The 16,022-nt window shown below is 33.6% G+C and overlaps 1 long non-coding RNA gene across 1 annotated transcript in view; it reads left to right on the plus strand.

Annotated features, from left to right (window-relative positions):
- Window positions 1-1,485: 1,485 nt before the first annotated feature.
- The window catches only part of LOC146735539 (uncharacterized), a 42,885-nt gene continuing 28,348 nt past the window's right edge, over window positions 1,486-16,022 (plus strand). The window contains exon 1 of the long non-coding RNA XR_014931226.1: window positions 1,486-1,639. This is a non-coding gene — a long non-coding RNA (uncharacterized LOC146735539). The remainder of the gene's footprint in view (window positions 1,640-16,022) is intronic.

Genomic DNA, 16,022 nt, shown 5'->3' on the forward strand with positions numbered 1-16,022 from the left:
ATGAGTAGAACAGTAAACAAAAACTCGGGCACGAAAAAAAAAAAAAACATGCATTTTTCCATAGAAAACAAAACAAAACAAAACATTTATTATAAAAAATACATATAACAATACTCAGGCTTGAGAACGCATTTTTTTATTTAATTTAAAACACACACTCACCCACACAACCGTAACAATTGATGTTGCTCGTAACTCGAAGTTCGGCTAACTGTTAATAAAACGTCGAGTTATAATTTGGGCGTGGTTTTTCAAAAGCGGGCGTGTTTTGTAAATTATGGGCGTGGTCATTTTTGTAACTCGTTCGTAACTCGATTAATTCAGCTTTCTCCGTTCCTATACATTTGGAATTGCAAAGATTTACTTGTGTTTGAAAGGACAGACTTTTAGTGAATCTTCTGTGGGCGAAAATTCAGAGACCATTAGATACTGGTATGTCGTATTCTCGGGTGGACATCCGGGAATTTTCAAGTTCACCGCCTGGCAACCATCACGGTGAAAACAAATGCCGAATACTCTTAGAAAACTATACTTTGGAATAGTTGTTGAGACTCCCCTGAACATTGTAACAAGAACACCCTAACATGAGCAACGTATATAAATTTGGTCACTCTCGATTATTCAAAGTTGGGTTTGTGCTGTTTCCTCGACTGTAGCTGTTTTCACCAGCTCTTTGACAGGCATTCCACGGCAGCTCGCACAGAGCCCATTGAAATACATGGTACAGTGACGCGCGTCTTAGCAACGCAGAACATTGTGTGACGTAAGACCGCTACGGGAATATTATTTCCAAGACCAAAATATCAAAGTAACCACGCTCAACAGAAAATTATGTATTCTGTCGGTTCTCAATGATTACCTCCATGGTCAGAGTGATCATAACCAGCATCGCCAAATGTAAAATACGAGCTGTCCCAATTTTCGCTCAATTTAGCAAAATTTGGACGAATTTTTGAGCCAAAAAAAGCGTCCTAATTGTCGATTTTGGGCTCTATTTTCAATTTCCACCCAAAATAAAGTACCCCTCCGGGGATTAAAAATTTCTAAAAGCAATGCAGGGAGAACAAAACTTGTACCTCAGTTTCCTAAGTATTTTGTGACATTTTTGGCACTTTGGTAAGGCAATGGCGATAATCATTTATTCGCTTTTGCGGCATTTAAAGGACGATGCAAATACGGAAATATCATCAAAATCGAACGGTGACTAATTTTAGGGCGTACATTTGTATCTAGGGATCTATTTTCCCCTGCCCGAGACAAAATCTAAATTTCGGCAAACTCGATTTGATTTCTTTAAAATTTAATGTCTGCTATAATATGTCATCTTCTTTCTTTTTCACAAAAAATATTTAAGGAGTCTTATGGTACAAGGACCTAGTATTCGACGCCAATGACACACTTGGCAAACGTGGTCGCAATGCAAGGGCGTGGCCCCACACAAGTCTCGCATTGTTCACACTGGTAAAAACACGTACTTTGCGAGACCTGATATGAACACCAAGATGGCGACGCTGTGAAAGTGGAGCTCGTTGTAATACACTAATTATGTTGGGATTTATTCACGCCAGTGAAAGAAACTAAGTATTCAAACATTTGTGGTTGCAGCAGAAGGCAAGAAGAGACGCCTTGAAGAAGCCCGGTAAGTAATTCGCGCTATAGGTGTGTGTTTACTAAAGTTTTTCACACTCGTTGTAATGTTGACAGTGATCTCCACCGATGTGACTCTGGCTAGTTTTGTTGCATGGGTTTGCCGACGCATGCACTTTCGGTTATGAGCTAACGGTGCAATTCGATTTGGAATTATTTTAATATTATATATTACCTGGACCGGTTAACTTAATATCTTATTTTCAAGACTCGGCGAAAGCACCTCGAGTTGCGTAGTATGGACTGGGGGTTTGACGCGCGTATAGTAGTCGTTGCTCGGCTTCGTAAGTCAAGTGCATGCATTGAATTTCAAGTATTGTTATTAAACGGTATTGAACTTGGGAATGTCGTTCATTTTCTCCTTTAAAATATCACAGTCTGTATCGTTTTTTAACACTTGGTACATAATTACGGGCCATATGGAGAGGTGTGTCAGATCGATTCAGTTCGCTGCGGAGGGAACTCCCAAAACCGGATAAACCGTAGATGAGTCAGTATTGGAACACGATCAACATGCGCGCTTTTGAAAAGGTGTACATACTATTATTTTTCATATTCCAAATTATACCACATTTAAAATGGTTCTTTTTACCGGATTCTTGCTTAAAGCTGACCTACACCCGCACGATTACCAAAAAAGATTGCCTTGTGTTTATGTCGATTGTTTGTACCCTGAGCGCCCTCGCTTTGAATACACCTTAACAATCGTTTTGTTCTACCTTTGTTATTGAAATACGAGTGAGGAATTTCCCACACCCTGCTGCTTCACTGATATCACGTATACCTGATCATTTATAAAAATGTCTTCAGTGCGAGTTAACCTCGTGCTATATATATATATATGTGTGTTGTGTGTAGTAATTCTAGCGGAATGAATAGTCTGTTGATTACTAAGAATTTTCTCATGTGAGTGTCTTATGGTGTCAAGAATCGTAAATTTACTTCATGTTGGATCTTGGATTTGTACTCAAAGGACTAGACCCTATTCATGCTAGATATGTAAATCATATTTAAATTTTTAGGGTCATGGATGTAGGTCACATGTCAAGGTAGGATTGACCGGAAACAGTTAATGCAGCGTGCAATCCCTTTAATTCCACTATATAATTACACTTATTGAAACTTGTCAACTGGAAACCAAAATTCAATCACTGAACATATTTGTCATTTTTTGCTGTCACAGTTTTATAAACTACCCAATGTTTGCCATCTACAATATTTATCTTAAACAAATTTTTATATAAAAAAAAAACTCTGCCACATACTTCACAGATTGGAATAAAATGTTTTGAGCAACCTTAGACCTCTTAAAGAATAAACTACAAATCTGCCACACTCTGCTACACTATTTTGATCTAAGGTCCACCACGGATTTGTGTGTCAGTTTTGATTTTGACCTAATGTTTATTGTAGCGATGAAATATGCTGAAACTGGCCAACTAACACTGACTGCAAGATTTTGTGTGCTCTGGTGTGAATAGTGCATTTCTAATTGGGTTGTTGTTATTATCGGAGACATTGTCCGGTTTGCTTGTTTGTTAAAAGTTTTTGTTACTTTACTTGCACTGTGTGGCAGTGACTTTTCAAACTTTGAGGCTTGTAATGAACAAAACTGGCCGACTGAACTGTCTGGAAAATCTTACTAAATGAAAATATATTGGTTCAAACGTTCATGGAAAAGTGGAAACCAAACCAGGAAAAGTGTAATTTTTTAAAATATCATTTTATTCTCCTCATTTATATTTGTGTATCACCACTACAGACTGAAGAACTTCTGGGAACAACTTTAAATTCTAACGCACACCACTGATTTGTGTTAAATGTTTGATACTGTCAAGATTTCCATTCTCTTTTTTTAGTTTATTTAGTTTAATCTCAGGTTGTGTTATGCCAAATGAAAAAAAACGTGTATGGTTCTGATAATCCTGCCCTACCTAAATTTATTGCTATCTTAAACTGTTTTTCATTCAAACATGAAGCACGTTGATGTCAAATAAGATTTGAATGGAACTGATTCACTTATCCTAAACAATTAAATGTGGGATTATTGTAAGTAATCAGCAAACATGAATGTTCAATGAACTTAAAAACAAATCTGACTACCCTACCTTTAATACCTGTGTTTTGTAGTGCATATTATGGGAGCAACAAGACTAATTTTGTTGGCTTTGAGATTAACTGCTGATTACCATTTTCAAGTATGTCACATACTTTTCCCAAAATGCTGATAAATCAACCATAATCTCCCCAGAATGCAATATTAATGTCTTTTCTATAAAATAATTTTTTTTTTTTATGTATACTAGATTTGATTGAAGTAGAGTCTATTTTGTTACAGTGTATACAGTAGCATTCAAATTGAACGCTGGGGACAGATTTTAAAAAAAAAGACATAAAATTAATTAATAATTAAATTATAAACCAGACACTGTAATCATATTTTTTTATCATTATGCTATAAATTAACAGTCATAAAGCAATTTTAAAAGAAAAAGTTGTTTTTTATTCGTAGCTGTGATTAACCAATAATGTCTGGAAGGTGAAATTGATTTCCATTTTATCGGAAATTTAATCAGAGTATAAAGTTACTCTATTGTAAGTACTGTATTTGTGCTATGTATTTGCTTATGTGGTATTTCTATGGTCAAAATAATAGTATTTTAATGCGCTTTTAATATAGAAAATATGGTTCTCGCATTCACTAAATCTTATACATCCAAGGAAAAAATACTGTACCCATGTTTTTATTAGTGCTTCTGAAATCCACCTCCAAAAGTAGGAAATATCACTAATACATGTATCTTCTTATGTCAGCAGATAGGTATACTGTAAATCAATTTAAAGGACGGTAGTCATTGTGCCGCACATATGTGACAGTTGGCGCTTTTCTAATGAAATCTAATGAATTTTCTCCAGGGCTCCATGTGCGCTAGTCACTGCCTGCCACTCCTTCGATATCTTCCAGTCACCAAACAAAAAAATGACGAAATAAAGCTTGGTTACCCTCCAGTTTATACTCGTTAGCATGCGCAAGTCAAAATCGTCGTCTTTGTTCATATGAGACCCATCTCTTGTGCATGGGGGATCACTGCCTTTTAAAATTGCGTGAGATAAATTTGTCTTGAGGTAGAATGCAACTCATGAGTTTTTTCCATGTGTTCATATTTTAGCACATATAGCAGTAACAATATTTCATGTCAAAATCTATCTTCATTTCATTGGTTGAGTGTTAGTCAACTGTGTATGAACCGTTTTGGTTCACTGTCGAAAAACCGAAAAACAGTTAAATAATATGCATAAAATGCCATTTTAGCAGAGATTTCCATAAATTACGATAACAAAATATTTCCTCATTAAAAACCAACTAAGAATATTGTCAATTTTATAATGTTTCTAGACATTGAAAAGCACATTGTAAAACACTATACTAACAAATCCTTTTTTCTCCATATGTCCTTAAGCAAAATTTTGTGTTACGAAATGTATATCCTTGCCATAAGAAACGAGGGTAAAATGCCCTAAAACATATAAAACTATTTTCACTTAATTATTTTTTATCAATAATTGATTTTCTTCATTCTTGTACATGTAATGTAATAAATATGTAAAAATTAAGGAAATGACAATATTTTTATTTCTAGTTTCTATTTAAAAATAATCTCTGGTCGTGAGACATGTTTATCAAAATCTTGGTAGACGGTGTGAAAGGCAATTGACCTCCATGCCTGAGGAGAAACCTTAGAACTATTGCGTTTTTTAACAGGGCCAACTGGGCATGCTGGAATTTGACTTATTTTTTTATAACTTTGTTTGTTTATTCATATCCATCAACTGGTGAATAGAATACCACATGTACTTGTTGGAAAGTGAAATAAATATCTTTTACAGACTGAATTAAAATATGTTATATTTTTAGAAAAATTATTATGTAAATTATTTAATATTTTTTACAATAGTTATACAAACAAATTACTTGATTTGAAATACTGTAAAATATTTTATTTTCGCTTGGAATTCATTTTCGCGATTTTCGAAGGAATGATTCAGTGAAAAAAAAAATCCAGCGAATATACCTTTTTTCCTATATTTTACATTCAACTTGTCAAAAATCATTGAAAATAATTCCATACACAAAACACCAAAAAAAGTCTTTTTAGTGTAAATTAATTCCAGCTAAAATAAAGTATTTTACAGTAACCTGAAAAAAATACTACTGCATAACAGTTTGCCCTTTAAGCGTCAAAGTCAAATTCAGGTACTGCCACAAAACAGTTCCTGCCATTTATCGTCTATTCTTTTCCCGCATAAAATTTAAAATTTTTGATCAAAACAACAGTTGAATTCAGTGAAAAATACAGAAACTATGAATAAATTTATCCAAATTTGAGCTGAAAAAATATTCGATGCTAAGGGTTAAGCCGATATAACGCTTCAATAGTGCAGAAATTTGTTGCGACACAATTTGTACATGTTTATACTCACAATGTATTCCAAGGCATGCCATTATGCTGCAACGGAAATATGTATATTGATATAGTGATCTGGAAAAAACATTTTACTGTTATTGGAATTTGTAGAATGAAATTAATATTTTATAAATAAAATACTCTTGGTGTAACATAGATATTACTTCATCTTTATGAATTTTTATAAATTCAACTTCTTAAACTTAAACAAGAGAGTGGTCGAATAACATTGGAATAAACGTGTCGTTGAACGCTATGCTCAGTGATTGGCTGGTTTGATTCAACTACCTTAAATATTTATGTATAAAGATGAAAGAATGCTTTTGTTGTGACAAGAGTAAAAATGTAAAAATCAGAGGCCACAACATTTTAGTTTGCACCTTAAGTCTTCTATATAACCAGATACAGGTAGACTCTTCCCAGCATTCACCAAGCTGACCATACTTGATCTTCAAATTTGTAACCCTATTAAGTAGGTTAGTTATCTCCAAAATGTTATCATTTGATTTCTTGAGTCATAAATTAATTTAGTTGTAGAAATATTGGATAGTACATCAATCAAACGATAATGGTTATTTTTAATTATGTGATCAAAGAGATAAAATAATCAGCTTACATCTAAGTAATTTATAAAATTCAGTGAAAAAACTTGATTTGATATTACTGCTAATACATGATCAAATTACATGAAAATCTGTCTGTAACATTTGTTTGCCTTGTGTGTATGTATCAGAAAGATACGGTAAGTCATGTAGGTCAGTTCATGACCCACTGGACATTATAAGTCACTATGTATACATCTTGTACAGTAATCAGTGTAAATATTTAGTATTTGTATATATGTATGACATCATTATTTATACTTAAAAATGCAATTAGGACTGTACATATGAATGCTGTACTTTCGCTATTAGCGCTGAGCCTTAAATCGGTCATGATGGGTTTCCACAATCAAACGGTAAACAAGAGTTAAAGACAACGAGTACTACCCAATTTACCAACTTGTTTTAGCCGTTTGGCAGGAAAGATTCAATTTGGTCAATTAGAACTATACATATGAATGCTGTACTTTCGCTATTAGCGCTGAGCCTTAAATTGGTCATGATGGGTTTCCACTATCAAACGGTGAGCAAGAGTTAAAGACAACGAGTACTACCCAATTTACCAACTTGTTTCAGCCGTTTGACAGGAAAGAAGATAACAGTGAAGTTTTAATTATTAAATGGTATATTTTTTATTTTTAATTTAATTTAATTCTTTAAGGGTTATGACCATTTTTTCAGAATCACTGGTTGATAATTTCAATATTTTTTTGATAAGTAAAATTTTCTAAATTAAAAATTCATGTGAACATGTAAAATAACAGTTGAATTCATTGTCTCTCTGCCAAGTTTGTGAACTAAAAATTAGATGAAATTTCTGAAAACCTTGAATAGTTGAATTAAATGCCAGTGAAAATTAATGGTTTTAACATTAATTGATGATTTTAAAATGGAAAGTTTTAGTCAACTCTCAGCACCATTGTCAACTTTTGGCACCATCCAGAAAATGATTTTGTACAGACTGTTCCTCCTCAAATTCTGAGTTTTTAATCAAAAAAATAAAAGCAACTAGCTGTATAATCTAAAATAATAATAAAATTTAATGAAAACTTTACAAAATGTGAAAATATTTGCAATTAGTTTTTGATGGGGCAAATATATTACAACCAAAAAATAAAGTCATGATAGTATGCAGAGAAGGACATTTGGAATGTAATAAAATAATATTGCAATGTGAAGTATTAGAGGCATGCAATGTCCAAATGAACAATGCTATTTTATAATATAAAAATATTGCAGAAGTACATATGTATGGCAGCTGAACTACCTTCCATTTTATCATGCCTATAATTAAAATTGCACTATTATTACCGGGTAAGCAGTGTCTGCATGTCTACATACCAGGGTAGCATCTAGGCACTGTTTAATAGCTTACACTGCAGACTGTTATGGCAAAGGTCTGTAATAAAATAACAATGTATGTTGGATATTACGTGCAATAAACCCATTGTTAGTACTAGTAGGTGTTGATGAATTGTCTTGATGAGGGCGGGACACGAGATGGTCACTAAGATACATCATGTGAACTTTATGAGAAGTGTATAACAATTGTCAACATGGTGGAAATTTTAACAATCACCCATTCAAATATCTCATTGAAATTTAGGGGTAGCCAGTTATCCCCCAATTTGCAGCCAGTTATGGAGCCGTTACAATTTCATTGTTTTCCTGAGGTTAGTACCGGTAATTGGGACTCATGTTCAACGCTTACTCTGCTAGCCCCATGTACTGTCAGATTGACTCAACCAGATAAGGGCTAACAAACCAGTGCAAATTGAATTGATTATGTTCTCTAATTTCTGATGAAATATTAAAGTGTAATGTGAAAACTATTTCTTCTATGTGTAAAAACGCGTCAGAGTTTAACGAAAACAAAGAAATGCATTTGAATATGGCATCCACAATCTTAAATACATCAATGTTGGTGACATACTTTATTCCAAATAGGGGCCAAGTGAAAAGCTCCAACGAGTGCAGATATGTTTTGAAACGATTGCAGATACACTTAACAAAAATAGTAAATTCTACATGTACATGCATCTTAGTGGTTGTTAGGTAAATAGCTGAAAAAATAATTTTTTATTCAAACAAAAATTTGAATTCCAGCTGTGTCGATTACATACATGCTTTTATACGTATAGTATGAACATCATTTTGTGTATTAATATAATTCTCACTCGTCGTGATAAATATATTGTGAAAAAAATTATAAAAAATACATATCTTGTCCATTTAAAATGAGCCAAGAAATAATTATTGTTATAGTACTATTACACTTTATAGTGTTCACTGCATATAGTTGTCATGTTTATGTAACTTAAGATAGAGGTGTCTATTTTTGTTAGGTCTAATTTTAACCTTGTTAAATATGACCACTTTGACATTGACCTGAATTAATACAAGCATTCAAAATTCATTGACATCAGTTATTTAAAAGTGCAAATATTTGTACTGAGTGTTTAGCAGTTGTCAAAATTTGACAAAAGTTTCGCTCTCTTATAATCATTTATGTATGGCACCAGTGTGTACAGTATGTGCCGTAGTTGGAAGACCTGGTGGGGGTGATGCACTAGATTCAAAAGCTATCAAGTGAGAAAATACCATACCGATTAATGAGATCATCTGGGTGAACATATTTTTTTTTAATTTGGTTCTCAAAGTGGTTCAGTAAATCATTCTAAAAGAAATGTTTACAAAATTAAAATTGTAATGAGGGAGATTTAGTGAAAGATTATTATGGAACCCCCCCCCCCTCCCTTCTCAGGAAAAAAAAACAAATGTTTAGATGTATGTATGTACATGTAAGCAAGTGATGTTAGATTGATATGAAGATTTGCAGACATCCTCATATCTGGGCAATTTGTGAAGGTCAATCACATTTAAATATACACCCCCCTCCCCCAGTATATAGTATTTCTATGTAGTTTCAATAAATCAGGATTACTCAGTTAATACTGCACCCCCTCCACCCCCTCCACCCCCACATCCCCTCACCATAAAAAAATTAAGAATTTATCTCTTCCACCCAATAAATTACACTAGTATAAATATGAGCTGAAGCCACACACATCTGCACAGAAATGATGACTCTTTACTTTATCCATGTTAAAGCGTGGAAGTCGTCACCTGTGCATGCGTAAGATGGCCATAGCGTGTCATTGTTTACAAACAAGCATCTACTCTATGAAGCTTACAATCTTGGAATACATCTTGATAAAAAAGGAAAAGACAACTGGGTAACAGACATAAAACAAATTTTAGAAAATTTAAATATGGGAAGTATTTGGGAAAACCATAAATCTCTTGATGAAAAACAAATCACTGAAACAGTAACGCGCAAACTAGAACAATCCTTTGAAGTACATAGCACAGAAACATTACACGATGACAATAAAGGTAAAAACCACAAAAACAAGTTACAAACCTATAGGAAAATTAAATCAGAATTTGCATATGAAAAATATCTCACCACAATCAAAAATCCAAATCATAGAGCAGCTTATGACAAAACTCAGAATAAGTGCTCATACCCTTCAAATCGAAAGGGGCAGATATAATAACATTTTAGCAGAGGATCGAATTTGCCCAGTTTGTGACAAACAGGAAATTGAAAACGAAAAACATTTTTTTCTCAATTGTAATTTATACAAGAAGGAACGAAAAATCATGATCAACAATATTAAATACAATATAAGCAACTTGGGGACGGATGACGAAAAACTTACAAATATACTAAAAAGTAAAAATGACAAAACAATCATTGAACTAGGAAAATTCATCCACACTTGTTTCAAATTACGACAAGAAAAAATCTTAAAATGCCAGATGCCTCAACCAATCACCAAATAATTTAATTTTTTTTTCTTTCTTCTTTTCAATTATCTATGAATGTCTTGTGTTTTGTTTTTTTTGTTTGCTATCTTTTTGTATTACTTTATTGTATTTTCAATATGGTTTCAATAAATATTATTATTATTATTATTATTATTATTATTATTATTATTACTCATAAGCTTTTGAGTTTTTAGCGTGTGTTGTTATCATCGCTTGGGACTCAATTCCTGCGAGTGCGCAGGTGACGACGCTTCCGCTTTAACTACTGACCCATATTTGTCATACACTGAATTTACATGTATCTAAAGGTGTATGTATTTTAGTGTTTCATTCTAAAGGGCAATGCATGGTGGGTAATTTGCATATAATTGGATTCAATGATACCAATGTACACAATAAGCATATCAGCAGCATTGTTAAGCATTCACTGTTAGGAAATGAACATAAAAAGGCCAAGGTGAGCGTATAATTTAATGCTTTGTGCAGGAATTCCATAGCATAAAAGATATCTTCTGTTTTACCTCCAGTGATCTACCGAGTGGTTACAAAAAGTGTCTGTTCCTGGGGATATGTGAATAAAATGTTTTAACTCAATTGCATGGTATAGAATTCATTATGCTTCAATAGATGCCTACTTGAATGCCGCAATGTACTTTTAAATATGCAATTTTATTCATAATTTCAATAAATTGACAGGGTAATAATGTACTTGACTGATTTGAATTTACAGTTATATTCTTCAACCTGTTCAATAGTTCGTCAACTTTTATCAGCATTTGACAGAATAAATCTTACTATATAGTTATATGGAATTTGTTATATAAAATTCATATTTTATAAACATAATAAGTGTGTCATAACAGTTTAGTTTAGCTCTTTTCAGTCTAACGCTCTCCCAACTGAGCTATTTCGGCTGAAACCAAATAGAAGATGAGTACCACTTTCTGTTAGTCCGCCCTTTTTATAGTGAATTTCGTGACAGATATCTACCCCGTTACTTCTATGATCTACCGTCTTTCAACAAATTTATTCTTTTAATCGATGTCATTTTGAAACGCCTTGGTGAATATGTATTTCATACATTAAATGTTAGGTACAAAATTTCAGATTTATTGTAATATTTACTATACAAACGCACAAATGTTCTTTGTTTTGTAATCACTTTATGGGCCGAAGGCCTTTATTATTTTGTGAATAAAAGACCATATATACATATATAGTTTAGCTCTCTACAGCCACATACATTTACAATCTTTTATTTTTCTGGAATTCCTTTCTCCCAAGCAGTCACCAAACTGACCAAACTTTTTAGGGTTCCATTTTGATTCTAGATCAGTCGTATCAGAGAGCTCACTGGTGTACAACATAACCATGTATACTTCCATGGGTTCAAATTACAAAAAAAAACCTGGTTGTCCAGTGATACCAACCTCTCTGAAAAACTGGTTATCAACATGAAAATGTCCAATAGCTTGAATAATTAAGGCCAACTTTGGCTAAGGCTTTTTGTTCAAATTATTTTTTTTAAATTTATGCATTATTTTGTTCTTGTTTTTTTTTTAATTCCACAGTAGCAAAACAAATTATTATAAAAATAATAAAGTAAATACTAAAAAGTATTCTTTGTGGTTGTCCCAATAAGTAACTAGTTTCAAAATTTGGACAATTGCCAATTTTTTTTAATGGTTCAGTTTGAAACTATTAAACATTTAAAGGGTAGATGTAATCAAGGGTGTATCATGCAAATACATTTGTACTAATGGATTGTAGGTGTTGAATCGTTTTCTGTTCAAGCGAGAGATATATCAGAACTAATGCGTTAATGCATCCTAGATTCCACCCTTCAGGATAGAGTGTTGATAGGGTTTTTACTGCCACCTGCTTATCTCTGATAGAGGCTTGCTTCCAGACTCTTGTCGCTGTGTTACTATGACACAGTCTTTGGTGCCGGGCAAGCTGCTTGTATACCAAATAGCAGGATTTTTGTTAAACAAGGGAAGAGGGGCGCAGCACCCTCATGCAATGGCCATGCACCCCCTTACCCTGGGGAGCAGATCCTCTGGCAATTATAAAATTCTGATTGACCAGTGATCACATGTGGCCACACTTTTTAACTGTGACCTGTCTGATATTAATTTTGGCCGCAAGGGAGCCATAGAATGCTCCATTTTGGTAGGGAGAACCCTATCTCCCCCACTTGGTTGCACCGCTGAATTGCAGTGCTCCCTCTTGCAGTTTTTTTCTAGAAAAAACCCTGAATAGGAATGGTAATTACATTTTTATATTCGTGAGGGACCAACGTACATACAGCATATACACTAGTATAAATGACAAAGTCATATTCATGGTTAAAGCGCGGTAGTCGTCGCCCAGCGCGTGGTCATTTTTCATGTTAATAAACTATGTATTTTACACGTTGTATGCGTTGCTATGAATCCCATATCGAACAGAGCGTGGCGAGACAACCACTATCCTTTAAAATAAGTTGTGATCGTATATACACATGTACATAATGTATGCAATAAATGCAACTTTTGGTTTACGTGTATTTCTACGAGAGTTGCATGTGACTGGGCCTGACAAAATCAAAACAAGACAAGAATGCACACCCATGTTGGTTCAACAGCTGCGTATAGGTACATGCCTGACCCTTATTCTCTCCATCATGTATCATAGTACCCGGTATGTTGTGGACTGTCACAGATGTCATTTTAAAATCATAACCATTTCATACGAGAAATGTAAACACTATTCATTTCATAGCTGTATGATTGTCAAATTTTGTTTTGTTGATGCACAGATGGAACACACTATTACTGGTGTCAGGTGTTTTGTGATTAAATTGGTTCCAACATGGAAATAAAAGCGGTGTTCAGTTTCATGGGCTTAATGTATACCTTATTTGCTTTATTAGCAGCGCAAAGTACGTTGTGAGAGACAAAGGTGTGTCTTTGGCAGAAGTATAATCATGAAAACATGGTATGTTTCTTGAACTCAAGGATTATATTGTTTTCATGAGTGACTACTGATGAGGCTCAGTTGAATTGTATTTTTTTTACTGTCTATGTTCGCTTTCCCTGAACAAGACAGTGAAAATAACAAACAGTGTATGTGTATCATGGTGGTGAATTTACATACAAATAGTTACTAATTAGCATATGAATGTCATATTATCATAACAATAACATTAATTAGTATATCAATAACTGATTGTTTTTTTTGCACATTTCAGTTTGGGGTGGGGGTTGGTAACTTATAGTTTTGAGCTTAACGTGGTAGGTAGAGTGTATGTATTGATACACACAGTGATTAATGAAAACAGGAGTTATATATAATCTATGAGTAATTTAACCATAATCATTAATTCTCAGCACAACAATTAGTGTAGTTAATCATGCCTTTAATGTCAGCCTGTGTGTTTGTAATTTGATATATGTACAAAATGGTGCCATGTACTCGCCATAGAGTTTGTGCCACTATAAACCAATAATACTTGATTAATTAAATTTTAATGTCATATCATGTATTAGATGTAATTGATAATTAAAATGCTAAATTAATTAGGGTGGAGTCAACCCTGTAATGTTAACTCATGTGTGTAGGTCATTGCACCATGTAGATACATGTGCATGTACTGGCTGGGAAAAAACTAGCAGGACTTGAAACCATATTGGAATTATGGAACTCCCATGGTGCACCTTGTTAATGTAAACAATTAAAGAATTGATGGCCAGCTGGTAAAGACAAGGAATGTTTATATAGCAGTGCAAAATTCTTTTTTTTTTGGTGCTGTACAAGGAGGAATTTTCACTGGCTTTAATTTTAGTGGATTTGATATTGGGAAATTTACTAGGTTTTCACCCTTGTCAAGTCAATGTATTGGTACATGGGACTGGCAGGATGAGGGTCAAATTCATTGATTTGAGGAGGAAACAATACAGTCTATTGTTAACATTACATACCGGGTAGTCACCAAGTTTTAAGTATCATTTAGCTGTCAGTGGAATAACCAAATATAATAGACCATTTTCCGTTCACTGCGAAAATCATGTATTATGCGTGCAATCGTTGGATTCGACAAACGCGAAAATATTTTGGGGAGCATTTCCATGCTTAATAATGGGCTGTACACATTTAATAATAGACAATTTCGATTAAGTGTGGGTATTCGAAAGCAATATTCCTCTGTCGAAGATCGGCCTGTCGATTTGAGCTACGAAATAAAGAAATTCGAGTTCAAAATCAAATCGTTCAATTTTTGCGGCAGACGTTCGACGCACGTCTTTCATGCATCTCGCGAGATCTCGCAGCTGAACGGGAAATCACCTATTCACCTAGCTATATTATTTTAGATAATTGCTTGAGTTTTTATATACATTTGTATATTTTTTTAAATTAACCTAAATTATTTTTTAATTTTTTTTTATATATATTTTCATTCTTTATTAATATTTCACCTGTGGGCATAAACTGACATCATTTCTTCTTTTTTAAATGTTAATGATGAGTAGAATGTGTATAAAGACTTGGCGTTCAGGGGGTTATAGCTAAAATGACTTCATGTAATGAAATTCTTTGTGGAGGTGGGGTAATTAAATTCATAATTAGTTTCCTATATAAAATGAAATTCTGCTTTTGACCAGGATACCTAGAGCTTGGCGACTTTGTGTAGTGTTATAGCACCCACACAATGCCATCTCGATAAATTCTTGGTGGAGATGGGGGTGCGGTGGGTTGGGGTAACTGTATTGTATTTTCATAATTGCATTAGTTTCTTTTATGAAATGAAATTCATGGATACCTAGAGTTCTTCATTCTTTCATGTTCAAGCAACTTCTAACAAAAGTCTTGGCATCTTTAGAAATTGGACAAACCACTCACCTACAGTCAATTCTATAATCTAATTTCTGCGACACTTATAATATTGAGATAAATAAAATTTTGCAACTTGTGAGTCAATTTGTTATAAAGCTAGGGGGTCCAATTTGAATGTACTATATGCCTGAAACTGAGAGTGAATTATTATTATGGGTGTAACCGGCACACATGTAGTTCTCAGCTAGATCTATTGTTTTCTGAGTGGAGACTTTTGTAAAGATTCCTCCGTGATGTCTGTGTATCGGTATGTATCTCTCATTTATAGTCGCCCCCACTGGGTAGCGTTCCATCTACAAAGCGGTAATTGCGTTATCAACGGAAATCAAGATTTTGTACTAATCACAGTGAGGATGTGGGGAAGTACTCGGATACACGCATTGTGGTTTATCTCCTATATGCATCAGTCAATATTCAATGATTTTTGTGTCTGCATTTCTAAGATTCTGCAGCTGTCCCTGTATCGCATTATAGTACTGTTAAAATTATGGATTATTGTTATTAATATTATTTTTTTATTTTATCTTATGCCATATTCAAATACATAATTATTATTAATATACATAATTTTTTTGTGCCATCAATATATTACAAAATA

Source organism: Saccoglossus kowalevskii, chromosome 12 (assembly GCF_978046115.1).
Source record: "Saccoglossus kowalevskii chromosome 12, keSacKowa6.1, whole genome shotgun sequence".
In the NCBI taxonomy this organism is placed as follows: Eukaryota; Metazoa; Hemichordata; class Enteropneusta; family Harrimaniidae; genus Saccoglossus; species Saccoglossus kowalevskii.